Genomic DNA, 16,574 nt, shown 5'->3' on the forward strand with positions numbered 1-16,574 from the left:
ATGGTTGTGATGATGTTGTCTGTTTTTGTGGGTTGTGGAAGGAGTTTAGCCGTTCTTTCTTTGCCACCATTCTCTAATTCTCTTTCCTTACATCTATTTAAAGTTATAGCTCATTGAAATAAATAAGCTAACAGTTTCTGCCCAATCTAAGTCTTTGTGTCGTTATTTTATTTAAAGTTAAAGTGTTATCACTGTTTCATGCACAGGGCCATCATCAGCCGTTAGGAGGTTTGAAGAAATATCACAGTGAATACATATTGCAAACAATAAACCCCATATTGCAGAGACAGCAATGTTAGTCTCTATACTTATTTATTTCTAGATATTTATATAGCGCACACATATTCCGCAGCGATTTACAGAGAATATTTGGCCATTCACATCAGTCCCTGCCTCAGTGGAGCTTACAATCTATATTCCCTATCACATGTACATGCACACACATTTTCACTAGGATTATTTTTGTTGTTAGCCAATTAACCTAGCTAACATACCAGTATATTTTTGGATACTTGCAAAACTTTCCAAAATATATTGTAACTAATGTTATATAGAAATATCTCTCAACAAGCATTTAAGTATAGACATGCCCATTTGTGGAACTAGACACGCCCTATGGCAAGAGTATAACACCCCATTGGCAGCGCAGCACATCCTACTGTAATCTCCCTGACTCTAGTTTTCAGAAGTAGGTAAGTATGGTATATGGAGGTAGATGTGTCAGCATTATCTTACTTTAAAACTGTAGATGTGCTGACCTATTTTCAATATTTTGGTATTTCACAGCGCTTGACCAAACTACCTTAGATGTGTACATCCCCCTCCCTTCCCTAATCATGTGCCTGTTAGAAGGCACTTATTAAAGTGGTCTTTGCTGAATGAATGGAGAAGGCACAGAAAAATTGTGGCACAACTATCTGTGATTCCATGCGCTGCTTCTACAGCAGCCAGTGGCACCGAGAGTGGGGGGGGAAGCAGGTACAAATTACCTGGGCCCAGGCTGCTGGAGGGGCTCGGGTCTGCTACCCCCCATTATACCTGTAGCTTTGCCGGTGGCGGTGCCATCTTCCCGGTGATCTCTTCGGGAAGATGGCACCGGACAGAGAAAGCAAAGACTGGCGCCGGCCAAGGAGGAGGGACCCACTTTCTTTTCGTCTAAGGTAGGAAGTAGGTGACCTCTCCCATGCCCCCCCCCCGTGTTAAAATTGGGGCCCCCTCTGGAGCGCGTGGGCCGTTATTTTATTATTTCATTTTGTTTTTGTTACGGGGCGACACAACGCTCTCTTTTTAAGGCCACATACCCCTTTATCGGGTCCTGGCGTGGCTCTCTACGGCCCTGACAGTAGCCTCCTAATGCCTTGACCAGAAGAACATGGTTTATTTTTCCGTCTTAATGCTTAACATTGCTGAGCATGTGTTGTAAAAACCCAACTATGTTCGTGTAGACTTCTAATGTCAAAATTTCAATACTAGTCCCAGGAGGCAGATAAAGGAATAAATAAATGGTAATATGCTGTAACAGAAAAATAAATAAATAGGGCATCTGTAATGTGAAACTCTTTTTTCTAACATAACATATTAATATGCCCATAAGCCAGAAAGTCGTCATACTATATTATAATGTAATAAGCAGGAGAATGTCAGCTCATAGGGTTAGAGGATATGTCACCAATGAGAAAGCATACCCTATGGTGGTATTGGGCATATTGTGAAATGTCCATACAGCAACTGCTTTACCTGTTAGAAGAACAGACCCGTTTACAGCATTTTTAATATATACACAATAAATAATATTGCTATATTTGACTGTGCACCAATATTGTACTGTACAGTATGTGTTGCTTAGGGCGTATTAATAGCTGCATTCCTTTTTTAGTTTTTTTTTTCCTGGTATATTGGATAATATACAGATAATAATACAAGGACAAAGGCAAATATTTATCAGAGGACAAAAGCCCTGTAGCCAGTAAAATTTTCTGTCTTTACTGGTGATGTTTCTTTGCCCAATAAATCTAGCAGAAAAAAACCCCAGAAGGAAATTATTGAGAGAAAAAAATATTTGAATACAGCATTTTATTTTTGCCTGTGTTTTTTTTTTTTTTTAATACACTTTATTGAGTAGATCATAATATACAAGATAAGCAAGATCTCAATAACAAAGATAATGAACAAAGTAGATATCATGTCTGCACAAAAACAAGCCAACTCGTGAGCCATTTTTAAAAGATAACTGATAGTAAGAAGAATAGATAACTCTAGCATACACCACAGCGAGATAGGTCATAGAGAAAAAAGAAGAGAGAAGAAATGAAGAACGAGAAAGGAGAACCTCTGGGGTGGGGCCTTAGGTTAGGATCATGAGTAAGTCAATGTATATAATTAACCGTTACAACACAAAAGGGGAGGGGCGTGTTTAGAGACTAACCAAGGGCTCCATATTTAGTCAAATGATTTGGAAGCATTATTAATGATGCTAGTTGTATACTCCAGATAGGGTGGCCAATCCTGGGATCGTGATCGCTAGGAACCCCGGAATTCAGACATAAAATTGGCTGGGATTCAATCCCGGGATTGGAGCTTCCAATCCCTGGGATTTCAGGATTAGAAGCTCCTTGTTTTTTCAGTGTCATGCAGCATTGAGCATACTCAGGAGGCTCAGACGCTGCCCGGCTCCCTCCTCCCGGCTCCCCCTGCACAGGGTATAGTGAAGTCAGAGGTCACGCTACGCAGCCAGCTGCCTGTTACCCACACCATGGATGTCGCCGAACCCTGAGGAAGTGTACGCAGCAGCCGCCCGTCACTCCCCGCACCTGGAGGAAGTGAACCACCCTCCCTCCCGTGTGGTATGGTGCATTATGTGTGCAGGGGTGAGGGTGGGGGTCACCCACACTGGAAACAAGACAATCCCGGGTATCCTGGGATTGACCATTTTTCAAACCCGATACCCGTAAAAAGTGGCCTGGGATTGGCCACCCTAATACTATAAATGTACCAGATTCAGGAGAAAATAGACTGCACAGATTGAGAAGCGGGTTGTTTCCAATCGGGCAAATCGTGGCAGTGAATATATGAAACATTCATTTATTTTGGTGCCTAGAGGGAGGAAAACATACTTAGGATTGTATGAAATAGAAATATTAAGTAAGCTTGTTATGAGACCGATGACATACTTCCAAAGATGTACTATCTTTGGATAGGACCACCATTGATGGAGAAAAGTGCCTTTCAGCATCTATCTGGAGAAGGTACATAGTACCATCTTTATAATAAATTATATGTATTTTCCTTGAGTCTGACACATACTGCATGAAACTAGAGGCAGCATTATCCCAGACCTCAGTCCTCTCCTTGTCATCTAAAGTGGTACCCAGATCCACCTCCCAAGCCTTTTCATGAGGATCGCGTAAAGAAGACACCTCAACAAGCAAAGTATACAAGAGCGAGATTAAGCCTTTGGTCGAGGCATTTCTCATACAGAAAGCCTCAAAGGTGGAAAAGAGGTCTACTAGCGAGGAGGTGTTTCACTTTACAATGAAAATGTCTGAGCTGTAGAAAGTGGAAAAAAATCCTAGAAGGAGGAGCTGTGTTTGCCTGAATCTCGGAAAATTGACAAATATTAATTTCCTCCGCAATATCATTTAAGTAGAGAAAGTCTCCCTCTTTCCAGTGGCGGGAGCTGAACACTGGCGGGAGCTCAGCACCGGCTTCAGCGGGTGGGGAGGCAGGCACGGACAGAAGAGGGAGCTGTGGGACCTTTGAAGTGGTGGCAGCAGCAGGGGAGGCAGGCATGGGCAGTAGAGGGGGGATCCAGTCTGAAGGTCGACACTGTCTAGGTCGACAATGTTTAGGTTGACCACTATAGGTCGACAGTCACTAGGTCGACAGGGATGGAAGGTTACCAGGGTTTCAAGGTCGACATGTGCTAGGTCGACAGGTCAAAAGGTCGACATGAGTTTTTCAAAAAATTTTTCTTTTTTTGAACTTTTTCATACTTAACGATCCACGTGGACTACGATTGGAACGGTAATTTTGCCCAAAGCATGGTGAGGGAAGCGAGCCATGCAGGGGACACGGTGCACTAATTGGGGTTCCCGGTCACTCTACGAAGAATACGACACCCAAAAAACAAACAAACCTCATGTCGACCTTTCGACCTACCACATGTCGACCTAGAAACCCTGTCAACCTTCCATCCCTGTCAACCTAGTGACTGTCGACCTATAGTGGTCGACCTAAACATTGTCGACCTAGATACTGTCGATTTGATGATCCACACCCGTAGAGGGATCATAGGTATATACTGTATGTATGTGTGTATATGTATATATATATATATATATATATATACATACACATTCACACACATTCATATGTGTGTGTTAGTATATATGTGTGTGTGTGTGTGTGTGTGTGTGTGTATGACAGTAGCACATACGGTATCTGGAAATCCCCCTTTAGAAATCCTGCGTTTGCCCCTGCTTTCCATGGAGAAAATTAGATCTTGTTCTTACCTGGAGGAAAGTAGGGGTTGTGAATAATCGGTATAACGGGGTAAGGACTAGGGGCCAATTTAAATTTCCTGTTAGCATAATCCCATATAGATAATGAGCAGGAGACTATCGGATGAAGGACTGTTTTATTACAATATTTTTTTTTGTGCACTTGAAAGGGCCAAATGTGACCTTTTAGTCCCACTGCGCATTTGCGAACTGGCTAATGGCATCATGCATACATATATGACCTGGTGAAGAGGTCTCACAGCTCAGCTGTCCTGGTGATATTTAATTGATAAATTGCAGAGATCATTTGTATCACAGTAATGTAAACTAGAATGCCTTATGTTACTGTAGCGCCGGATCATTTCAGAACTGCTGCACAATATATACAAAATATTCCATTTACAATAAACAGCAATTGAGCACTGAAGACTCTCCTGGGTGTGATCTTTTTCAGGACAAGGTTAATGAAAGTTCACATGTTGGGTAGAATGTGGGGAATACAAGGTCAATTAAGAGCAAGAGATTTGGCTGCCTCCCTGATTTCTTAAACAAGGGACTGCTCTTAAAATAATAAATAAGACCCACTGGCTATTATTATATGACTGGGTGCCACATTATTTTGCATCTTGCACTGCCAAGCAGTGTGTATGTGTAAATATGAATTACTCATATGTAAATGTGTAGCTTGATTCACACATTCTTGTTCCACCTTCCCTTTTCTCAGTTCTGAACTCACTTCACTTAAAACCACTTAACTGGCATGGTCAGATTTCATGCAACTGCGCCGTCCCACCCTGTCCCCCCGTTTTTGACGAGGAGATCCGTTCTGCAGATGTGCATAATATAATGTTTAAATATTTTTAAAAATACTTTTTCAACTTTATTAAATAAAATACATTTTAAAAAACAATGTTGTTAATGCTTTTGAAGGGAAAAAATCGTCAGTTAAGTGGTTTTAAAGGACCCATGCATTTGGACAATTCCCTGTTGTCCCAATGCCTGGGTCAGGGGATTGGAAAAATGTTGGAAATCCTCAATTCGTGGATTGCGACCAAAAAATAATCAGGATTAGTGAGTTGGGGATTTTAAACCTTATAGGGCTGGATGTAATGCCATCTCAGTTCAGCACCCATGTAGGTGGCCGGACAAACTCTGACAATTTTTTAAAGGGGCAATCACTTACAAGACATGGTTTTGCCTTTTAAGTGATCGCCCCTTTTTAAAAAAAAAGTCTGTACTTGGCCGGCATTACTTCATGCCCATAGTTTTTTCCCCAATTCCTTGATTGTTGTATAGTCCCAGTTTCTACCAATGTTTGATGATCTGCAGTTTTGATCGCGATTCGGTTCATCGTTGAGAAATCACCCGCCTGGTGTATGACCTGCTTAACCCTCAATTATTAACATATGCATGTTAAACCCTGACAGTTCAAAACAATCTGTACTGAAAACATGGTTATTTTGAAAATGTTATACAGTTATAACAATGATCTCTAACCCATAGAAACCACACAGGTTCCAGTGTTTTTTATTTTGCAATGAAGAAGATTAACTGACTCTGCTTCACCATCTTATTTTCCAAGTGCAGTAATAGAATGTATCAACTGGTTTACTGTGCCAAAGGCTTTTTTCTACCGTCAAATACAGATGTAGCCACGCTGATCCATCCTGAGACTAGCCGCGGGTGCGATTCATTTGGCGTGCGTGCGCACGCATCTAATTCACACTCGCGACCGTAGGCTTTCTATGGAGCTGATCGAAGATGCGACGAGCAGTAGCTCGGCGTACTAAGTCGCACCCGCTGCAATTGTACATGTGCGGCCATACCGCAGGATGGATGAACGTGGCTACATCTGGGTTGGCGTGAGAAGCAGAGCCAGACAATAAGATATTGTGAAAAGGAATTAGTTTGCATGTATGCAACTACAGTACATACCTCCCAACTTTTCTTTGCCTCCCGTGCGCGCCTGAATTTATGAGACTAAGCAGAGCAACAAGTGAGTGAGGGTCTCCCAACTGCCCCCCCCCCTTCCCCGCGGGACACTGTTACCCGCAGGTGAGACAGCGGGACAGTCCTAGAAAAATGGGACTGTACTGCTAAAATTGGGACATTTGGGAGGTATGCAACTATGTGACTCAAAGTAAGTGAATAGAAGAGGTAGTGTACAAATCAAGCAAAATACTGCATTTAATTCTATATATATTCTATGAAAATGAAAACAGTAGCAATATTAAAACAGGTTTATAACATTGGCTTGAAATCACACAAAATAATTATAATAAAAAAATCCTAATTGGAATTGGTGTAGTGCGGTACTGTCTAGTAAATTTAAGGTTACAGTCTAATAAACCATTATTTAACAATTAATAAAAATACATTTATCATGGGCATGCCTTTGGTTGGCTTTTTTGGCATAAAATACAATTTGTATGGAGTTATTTTATGGAAATAACTCACATCCTTTCTCCAGTCAACAAACATTTCATCTTGGAATGGCTCTGGTAAACTTGGGACGGCTGAGAGGGATGCTATTCCACTTTTAGATATTATTTCCCCAAAATGTTTATATTATACAGTACTTGTTTGATACTAGAGATGTGTGCGGACCCCCATATTTTGGTTTTGGTTTAATTCATCATCACGTTTTGGTTTTGACAAAACCACCCTCAAGTGTTTTAGGGCCTAATTCAACATGGATTGTTAATCTGAGAAATTGCAGTTGTCTGCGAGTAGAAAGGCGCCGCCCTGAGAGAAAGAAAAACGCCCTGTTCTAATTTGTGAATGCATCGCAGATCGCTATCCATTCGCAGATGCATATGCAAATCCCGGAACATTGAAAAATCTTTGCCGTCTGAGCAAATGTGAGTTGGTCTAAGGCTGCCATTAAACTGCGACTGAGATGGGCTGGAAATAATCTTCGCTGATGTCAGAGGCCGTCCCCAAAAATGCCTGGCTACGCCTGCGTTTTTTCTGACACACCCAGAAAACGTCAGGTTTCGCCCAGAAATGCCGGCTTCCTATCATACAGCGGCTACATTGCGTTTACGATCTGTACATATTTTCTGTTGCTATTACCCACGTGCATGCGCAGTCATTCGATAAACGATCAATTTCTCTAATTAGCAATCATTGCTATATTAGGCCTTTAGTTCATATTTGAATATTGGTTCAGCTGAAAATCGATAACAAAATTTCTAATCATTGATAAAAACCAATAATGACAGCTAAAATCGTATGATTTTTGCTATCCAAAATCCGAAATTTGGATATAAAACCCGAATTCCGAACCGCGGGACTATTTTAACCGGGACTCGGTATCAGATCAGATATCCTCGGGGGATCCGGACCGCGTTTTGGTTCGGTTCGGATTCACAAAATTTGGGTGTATTCAGATTTCTGGAAAACCGAATTGCACATTGACACTAATTGATACAAGAACATAAGTTAGTTATATATTTTACAGGATACTGCTCCAACTATTGCGTCTTCAGCACAGTCGCTATAAGTCGGGACTCAAATGTCAGCATTTTCACCTTGCACTTTGCTAGGTGTGTTTTCAGCAATTTATCATGTCGTTTTCTGAGTGTTCAGGAAGATTGTGTGTGCTCAAGGCACACTTAATATAATTCTCACCGGCTCTGTTTACACATGTCAACTTGAAGCGTGAAAGACCGCATAATGAGATGTCTCTGTTCAATCTCCTGTCTATTGTGAACAACTTCTAAAGACAAAATCTAAAGTTTTAAAAAATAAGTTGTGTGTATGAAATTTGCTTTATATAGAGAGATGTGTTTTACCGCGTCAGTATAATGGCAGCCTCACATCATCATACCTCCACACGTATTTTTCTATAATGAAATATTAAACATTACTTCCAAAAGGGAAGGTGATGATGACGTAAAGGGACATACTTACCTACTTTCCCAGTACCGGTGGGAGATTCCCTTTTTTAAGGTTGTCCCCCTGGCTTCTGGAAGATTCGGTACTCCTCCCGCACCACGCCCACTTCCTAGTAAAGAGGGCAAGATGGAGAGAATATACCTCCTGATTCCAGCAGGACAATCTCGCTATTCGGACACTGTCCCGCTGTCTCACCCATGGGCCACAGTATCCTGTGGTTGGGGGTGGGGGGTTGAGGGAGAACACACACGACAGCTATACAGTGTAGGGATGTGAAACGGGGGCTGGCCATCATTTCAGGGAGCGCTGGACACCCCCCCAAAATGCAGAACACAGTCCATGCCATAAGACCACACCCCCTCCCACTAGAGGCCATGCCTCTCACAACTAAGACCACATTGCAAATTTGGGAAGTATGGGAGAATAATATCTGGAATCTCGGTTTGAAAAGGAGTGTTGGGCCTAGTGAAGTGATTTTATGCTATTCGGGACATTAGGCCCATCCCCTCATGACAAAATGCAGCGAATTGTGCATATAGAAATGGGGGCATGGCCTAATTATGCAAATATTGCAGTCTGCCCACATCACTGGCCACCTGTATCTCCTCTCTGGGCTTCTCCCAGAGAGGAGTTTTGAAAGTAGGGAAGTTTGACACAGGGGGTACAATCAAGTTACCATTGGGCCACTTACAATGTTTCTTCTTTAAAAATAATGTGTTGCAAAGTACCAGTAGTTGTTTGCATGCAACACCCACTGACCCAGGGACGCACCTTCCAAAATTCCTAGCAGTAGAGACAAATTGTTTGAGATTGTTCCACCTTAATTAGGGCATGTGTGCATCACTACTGCATGCCGGTGGGGACTCTGCTTCTCCCATTATCAGTCCCATGTCAGTGGCTTCTTACGTGCTTTCCATGTGCCCATGACATTGTGACACTGCATCTGTTATATGTACTATGTAGCCTTGTTCTCACTAATATCATCACGTTAGTGGACAGGTCACTGCCTCCCACAAGAGCAGCTCACTCGTCTCCTGCTGCTCTGAACATTTTTATACCTCCCAACTTTCCCTGGTGTGGGAGAGGGCCAAAATCAGATAGGGGGTGTGGCCTGTGATTGCGGTACTTCCTGAGAGGCCACGCCCTATTTTTGCCGCAGGGAGGGGGAAGGGGCCATGCCCAGCGCTCTGTAAGCTGCTGGCATGCCCCCTGTCCCTCTCCCCCAATGAGCAGACGCTGTGTGCATGCGCACAGCATCTATTTACTGCTGCAAGCAGAGCAGCAAGTGAGAGAGGATCTCCCAACTGCCCCCTCCACCACGGGACACTGCGACCTGCGGGTGGGACAGCGGGACAGTCCTAGAAAAACGGGACTGTCCCGCTAAAATTGGGACAGTTGGGAGGTATGCATTCTGAGGATGGTCAGAGTGATATAAATACATTAGAGACTGTACAAAGAAGGGCAACTAAAATGGTGCATGGCCTACATGACAAAACGTACCCGGAAAGACTAAAAGATCTTAACATGTATAGTTTGGAGCAGAGAAGGGAAAGGGAGACATGACACTTTTAAATACATCAAGGGGTTTAACAAGGTACAGGAGGGAGACATTCTTCAAAGGAAGAGGAATATTAGAACATGAGAACATGCACTGAAACTGGATGCTACAATGGTATGGAAAACAGCACATCCAATAAATATAGGTGGGCCTACAAGTTGCAGTGTTCACAGTAAAATAACATCTGATACACCCAAAACAGACTTATATGCTTAGGGATGAATCATTCAAGGTCATATTGCCAGTGGTTCCCAAACTGTGTGCTATGGCACCCTGAGGTGCCTTGGGGCACTTTCATGGGTGCCCTGGGCTGGTGGTCCAGGACAACTACAAATTATTTATTGACAATGTGATCGGCAAAACCAGTGCTTGTGGCATCCCATCATAAAATATGTGGACAAACCGAACCAGTCATGTCCCTCACCACATTACTGAACCTAAGGATGACATATAAACACAATTTACTTCATCTAAAACTTTTGCCTGAATTTCTCAATAAGAAACTTTTGGCCTAGGGGTGCTGTGAAAAAACATATTCTGATACTCTAGGGGGCCGTGATTCAAAAGAGTTTGGGAACCACTGGCATAGGCATCACATTTATCACGTATATAGTGCTGAGTGAGAAGTTAGAAAAGAAATCTGAAAGCGAATACAGGTTGAGTATCCCATATCCAAATATTCCGAAATACGGAATATTCCGAAATACAGAATTTTGAGAGTAAGATAGTGAAACCTTTGTTTTGTGATGGCTCAGTGTACACAAACTTGGTTTAATACACAAAGTTATTAAAAATATTGTATTAAATGACCTTCAGGCTGTGTGTATAAGGTATATATGAAACATAAATGAATTGTGTGAATGTACACACACTTTGTTTAATGCACAAAGTTATTAAAAATATTGGCTAAAATTACCTTCAGGCTGTGTGTATAAGGTGTATATGTAACATAAATGCATTCTGTGCTTAGACTAGGGTTCCACTGCCATGATATCGCATCATGGTATGCAATTATTCCAAAATACGGAAAAATCCGATATCCAAAATACTTCTGGTCCCAAGCATTTTGGATAAGGGATACTCAACCTGTAGTTGCAAACAGGAGATTCTGTATTTCATGAAGCAATGTTAGTATCATTACTTGCAAAATTTCCCAAACTATATAAATATCTTGCAACAAGCATTTAAAGATAGACATGCCTATATGCTAAGATAGACACACACTTTGGGTGGAGTAAAACACCCCCCTCCCCCCTCAACTGTGAATGGCACATTCCACTATAATCTCCCTGAGTCTAATTTTCAAAAGTAGGTAAGTATGCATTGCTGGGTTCATGGGTTTAAATCAAACCTGGACCCTATCTGTTTGTTTTTCCGATTTGCAGCAGTTTTCACCTACACTCCATAGACATACTGACTTCTTATTAGTGATGTGCACCGGATATTTTTTGGGTTTTGTGTTTTGGTTTTGGATTCGGTTCCGCGGCCGTGTTTTGGATTCGGACGCGTTTTGGCAAAACCTCCCTGAAAATTTTTTGTCGGATTCGGGTGTGTTTTGGATTCGGGTGTTTTTTTTTTACAAAAAACCCTCAAAAACAGCTTAAATCATAGAATTTGGGGGTCATTTTGATCCCATAGTATTATTAACCTCAATAACCATAATTTTCACTCATTTCCAGTCTATTCTGAACACCTCACACCTCACAATATTATTTTTAGTCCTAACATTTGCACCGAGGTCGCTGGATGACTAAGCTAAGCGACCCAAGTGGCCGAACCACAAACACCTGGCCCATCTAGGAGTGGCACTGCAGTGTCAGACAGGATGGCAGATTTAAAAAATAGTCCCCAAACAGCACATGATGCAAAGAAAAAAAGAGGTGCACCAAGGTCGCTGGATGGCTAAGCTAAGCGACACAAGTGGCCGACACAAACACCTGGCCCATCTAGGAGTGGCACTGCAGTGTCAGAAAGGATGGCAGATTTCAAAAATAGTCCCCAAACAGCACATGATGCAAAGAAAAAAAGAGGTTCACCAAGGTCGCTGGATGGCTAAGCTAAGCGACAGAAGTGGCCGACACAAACACCTGGCCCATCTAGGAGTGGCACTGCAGTGTCAGACAGGATGGCAGATTTAAAAAATAGTCCCCAAACAGCAAATGATGCAAAGAAAAAAAGAGGTGCACCAAGGTCGCTGGATGGCTAAGCTAAGCGACACAAGTGGCCGACACAAACACCTTGCCCATCTAGGAGTGGCACTGCAGTGTCAGGCAGGATGGCAGATTTAAAAAATAGTCCCCAAACAGCACATGATGCAAAGAAAAAAAGAGGTGCACCAAGGTCGCTGGATGGCTAATCTAAGCGACACGAGTGGCCGACACAAACACCTGGCCCATCTAGGAGTGGCACTGCAGTGTCAGGCAGGATGGCACTTCAAAAAAATAGTCCCCAAACAGCACATGATGCAAAGAAAAATGAAAGAAAAAAGAGGTGCAAGATGGAATTGTCCTTGGGCCCTCCCACCCACCCTTATGTTGTATAAACAGGACATGCACACTTTAACGAACCCATCATTTGAGCGACAGGGTCTGCCACACGACTGTGACTGAAATGACTGGTTGGTTTGGGCCCCCACCAAAAAAGAAGCAATCAATCTCTCCTTGCACAAACTGGCTCTACAGAGGTAAGATGTCCACCTCCTCCTCATCGTCCGATTCCTCACCCCTTTCACTGTGTACATCCCCCTCCTCACAGATTATTAATTCGTCCCCACTGGAATCCACCATCTCAGGTCCCTGTGTACTTTCTGGAGGCAATTGCTGGTGAATGTCTCCACAGAGGAATTGATTATAATTCATTTTGATGAACATCATCTTCTCCACATTTTCTGGAAGTAACCTCGTACGCCGATTGCTAACAAGTTGAGCGGCTGCACTAAACACTCTTTCGGAGTACACACTGGAGGGGGGGCAACTTAGGTAAAATAAAGCCAGTTTGTGCAAGGGCCTCCAAATTGCCTCTTTTTCCTGCCAGTATACGTACGGACTGTCTGACGTGCCTACTTGGATGCGGTCACTCATATAATCCTCCACCATTCTTTTAATGGTGACAGAATTATATGCAGTGACAGTAGATGACATGTCAGTAATCGTTGGCAGGTTCTTCAGTCCGGACCAGATGTCAGCACTCGCTCCAGACTGCCCTGCATCACCGGCAGCGGGTGGGCTCGGAATTCTTAGCCTTTTCCTCGCACCCCCAGTTGCGGGAAAATGTGAAGGAGGAGCTGTTGACGGGTCACGTTCCGCTTGACTTGACAATTTTCTCACCAACAGGTCTTTGAACCTCTGCAGACTTGTGTCTGCCAGAAAGAGAGATACAACGTAGGTTTTAAATCTAGGATCGAGCACGGTGGCCAAAATGTAGTGCTCCGATTTCAACAGATTGACCACTCGTGAATCCTGGTTAAGCGAATTAAGGGCTCCATCCACAAGTCCCACATGCCTAGCGGAATCGCTCTGTTTTAGCTCCTCCTTCAATGTGTACAGCTTCTTCTGCAAAAGTCTGATGAGGGGAATGACCTGACTCAGGCTGGCAGTGTCTGAACTGACTTGCTGTGTGCCTCTTATGGAAAGCGGTGATACAAAGCGTAGCCTGCCTAGGAACGAGTTGGCGTTTGCGAGATGCTGCTACTGGTGCCACCGCTGCTGTTCTTGCTGCGGGAGGCAATACATCTACCCAGTGGGCTGTCACAGTCATATAGTCCTGAGTCTGCCCTGCTCCACTTGTCCGTGGTTAAGTGGACATTGGGTACAACTGCATTTTTTAGGACACTGGTGACTCTTTTTCTGACGTCTGTGTACATTTTCGGTATCGCCTGCCTAGAGAAATGGAACCTAGATGGTATTTGGTACCGGGGACACAGTACCTCAATCAAGTCTCTAGTTGCCTGTGAATTAACGGTGGATACCGGAAACACGTTTCTCACCACCCAGGCTGCCAAGGCCTGAGTAATCCGCTTTGCAGCAGGATGACTGCTGTGATATTTCATCTTCCTCGCAAAGGACTGTTGGACAGTCAATTGCTTACTGGAAGTAGTACAAGTGGTCTTCCGACTTCCCCTCTGGGATGACGATCGACTCCCAGCAGCAACAACAGCAGCGCCAGCAGCAGTAGGCATTACACTCAAGGATGCATCGGAGGAATCCCAGGCAGGAGAGAACTCGTCAGACTTGACAGTGACATGGCCTACAGGACTATTGGCTTTTCTGTCTAAGGAGGAAATTGACACTGAGGGAGTTGGTGGTGTGGTTTGCAGGAGCTTGGTTACAAGAGGAAGGGATTTAGTGGTCAGTGGACTGCTTCCGCTGTCATCCAAAGTTTTTGAACTTGTCACTGACTTCTGATGAATGCGGTCCAGGTGACGTATAAGGGAGGATGTTCCTAGGTGGTTAACGTCCTTACCCCTACTTATTACAGCTTGACAAAGGCAACACACGGCTTGACACCAGTTGTCCGCATTTCTGTTTAAATAATTCCACACCGAAGAGGTGATTTTTTTAGTATTTTGACCAGGCATGTCAATGGCCATATTCGTCCCACGGACAACAGGTGTCTCCCCTGGTGCCTGACATAAACAAACCACCTCACCATCAGAATCCTCCTTGTCAATTTCCTCCCCAGCGCCAGCAATACCCATATCCTCATCCTGGTGTACTTCAACAGTGACATCTTCAATTTGACTATCAGGAACTGGACTGCGGGTGCTCCTTCCAGCACTTGCAGGGGGCGTGCAAATGGTGGAAGGCGCAACCTCTTCCCGTCCAGTGTTGGGAAGGTCAGGCATCGCAACCGACACAATTGGACTCTCCTTGGGGATTTGTGATTTAGAAGAACGCACAGTTCTTTGCTGTGCTTTTGCCATCTTAACTCTTTTAAGTTTTCTAGCAGGAGGATGAGTGCTTCCATCCTCAGGTGAAGCTGAACCACTAGCCTTGAACATAGGCCAGGGCCTCAGCCGTTCCTGCCACTCCGTGTCGTAAATGGCACATTGGCAAGTTTACGCTTCTCCTCAGACGATTTTGATTTAGATTTTTGGGTCATTTTACTGAGCTTTATTTTTTGGATTTTACATGCTCTCTACTATGACATTGAGCATCGGCCTTGGCAGACGACATTGATGGCATTTCATCGTCTCGGCCATGACTAGTGGCAGCAGCTTCAGCATGAGGTGGAAGTGTATCTTGATCTTTCCCTATTTTATCCTCCACATTTTTGTTCTCCATTTTTTAATGTGTGGAATTATATGCCAGTAATATATCAATAGCAATGGCCTACTACTATATATACTGCGCACAATTGAAATGCACCACAGGTATGGATGGATAGTATACTTGACGACACAGAGGTAGGTAGAGCAGTGGCCTACTGTACCGTACTGCTATATAGTATATACTGGTGGTCAGCAAACTGTGCAAAACTGAAATGCACCACAGGTATGGATGGATAGTATACTTGACGACACAGAGGTAGGTAGAGCAGTGGCCTACTGTACCGTACTGCTATATAGTATATACTGGTGGTCAGCAAACTGTGCAAAACTGAAATGCACCACAGGTATGGATGGAGAGTATACTTGACGACACAGAGGTAGGTAGAGCAGTGGCCTTCTGTACCGTACTGCTATATAGTATATACTGGTGGTCAGCAAACTGTGCAAAACTGAAATGCACCACAGGTATGGATGGATAGTATACTTGACGACACAGAGGTAGGTAGAGCAGTGGCCTACTGTACCGTACTGCTATATATTATATACTGGTGGACAGCAAACTGTGCAAAACTGAAATGCACCACAGGTATGGATGGATACTAGTATACTTGATGACACAGAGGTAGGTAGAGCAGTGGCCTACTGTACCGTACTGCTATATAGTATATACTGGTGGTCAGCAAACTGTGCAAAACTGAAATGCACCACAGGTATGGATTTATAGTATACTTGACGACACAGAGGTAGGTAGAGCAGTGGCCTACTGTACCGTACTGCTTTATGGTATATACTGGTGGTCAGCAAACTGTGCAAAACTGAAATGCACCACAGGTATGGATGGATAGTATACTTGACGACACAGAGGTAGGTAGAGCAGTGGCCTTCTGTACCATACTGGTATATAGTATATACTGGTGGTCAGCAAACTGTGCAAAACTGAAATGCACCACAGGTATGGATGGATAGTATACTTGACGACACAGAGGTAGGTAGAGCAGTGGCCTTCTGTACCGTACTGCTATATAGTATATACTGGTGGTCAGCAAACTGTGCAAAACTGAAATGCACCACAGGTATGGATGGATAGTATACTTGACGACACAGAGGTAGGTAGAGCAGTGGCCTACTGTACCGTACTGCTATATATTATATACTGTTGGACAGCAAACTGTGCAAAACTGAAATGCACCACAGGTATGGATGGATACTAGTATACTTGACGACACAGAGGTAGGTAGAGCAGTGGCCTACTGTACCGTACTGCTATATAGTATATACTGGTGGTCAGCAAACTGTGCAAAACTGAAATGCACCACAGGTATGGATGGATAGTATACTTGACGACACA

Source organism: Pseudophryne corroboree, chromosome 4, assembly GCF_028390025.1.
Source record: "Pseudophryne corroboree isolate aPseCor3 chromosome 4, aPseCor3.hap2, whole genome shotgun sequence".
In the NCBI taxonomy this organism is placed as follows: Eukaryota; Metazoa; Chordata; class Amphibia; order Anura; family Myobatrachidae; genus Pseudophryne; species Pseudophryne corroboree.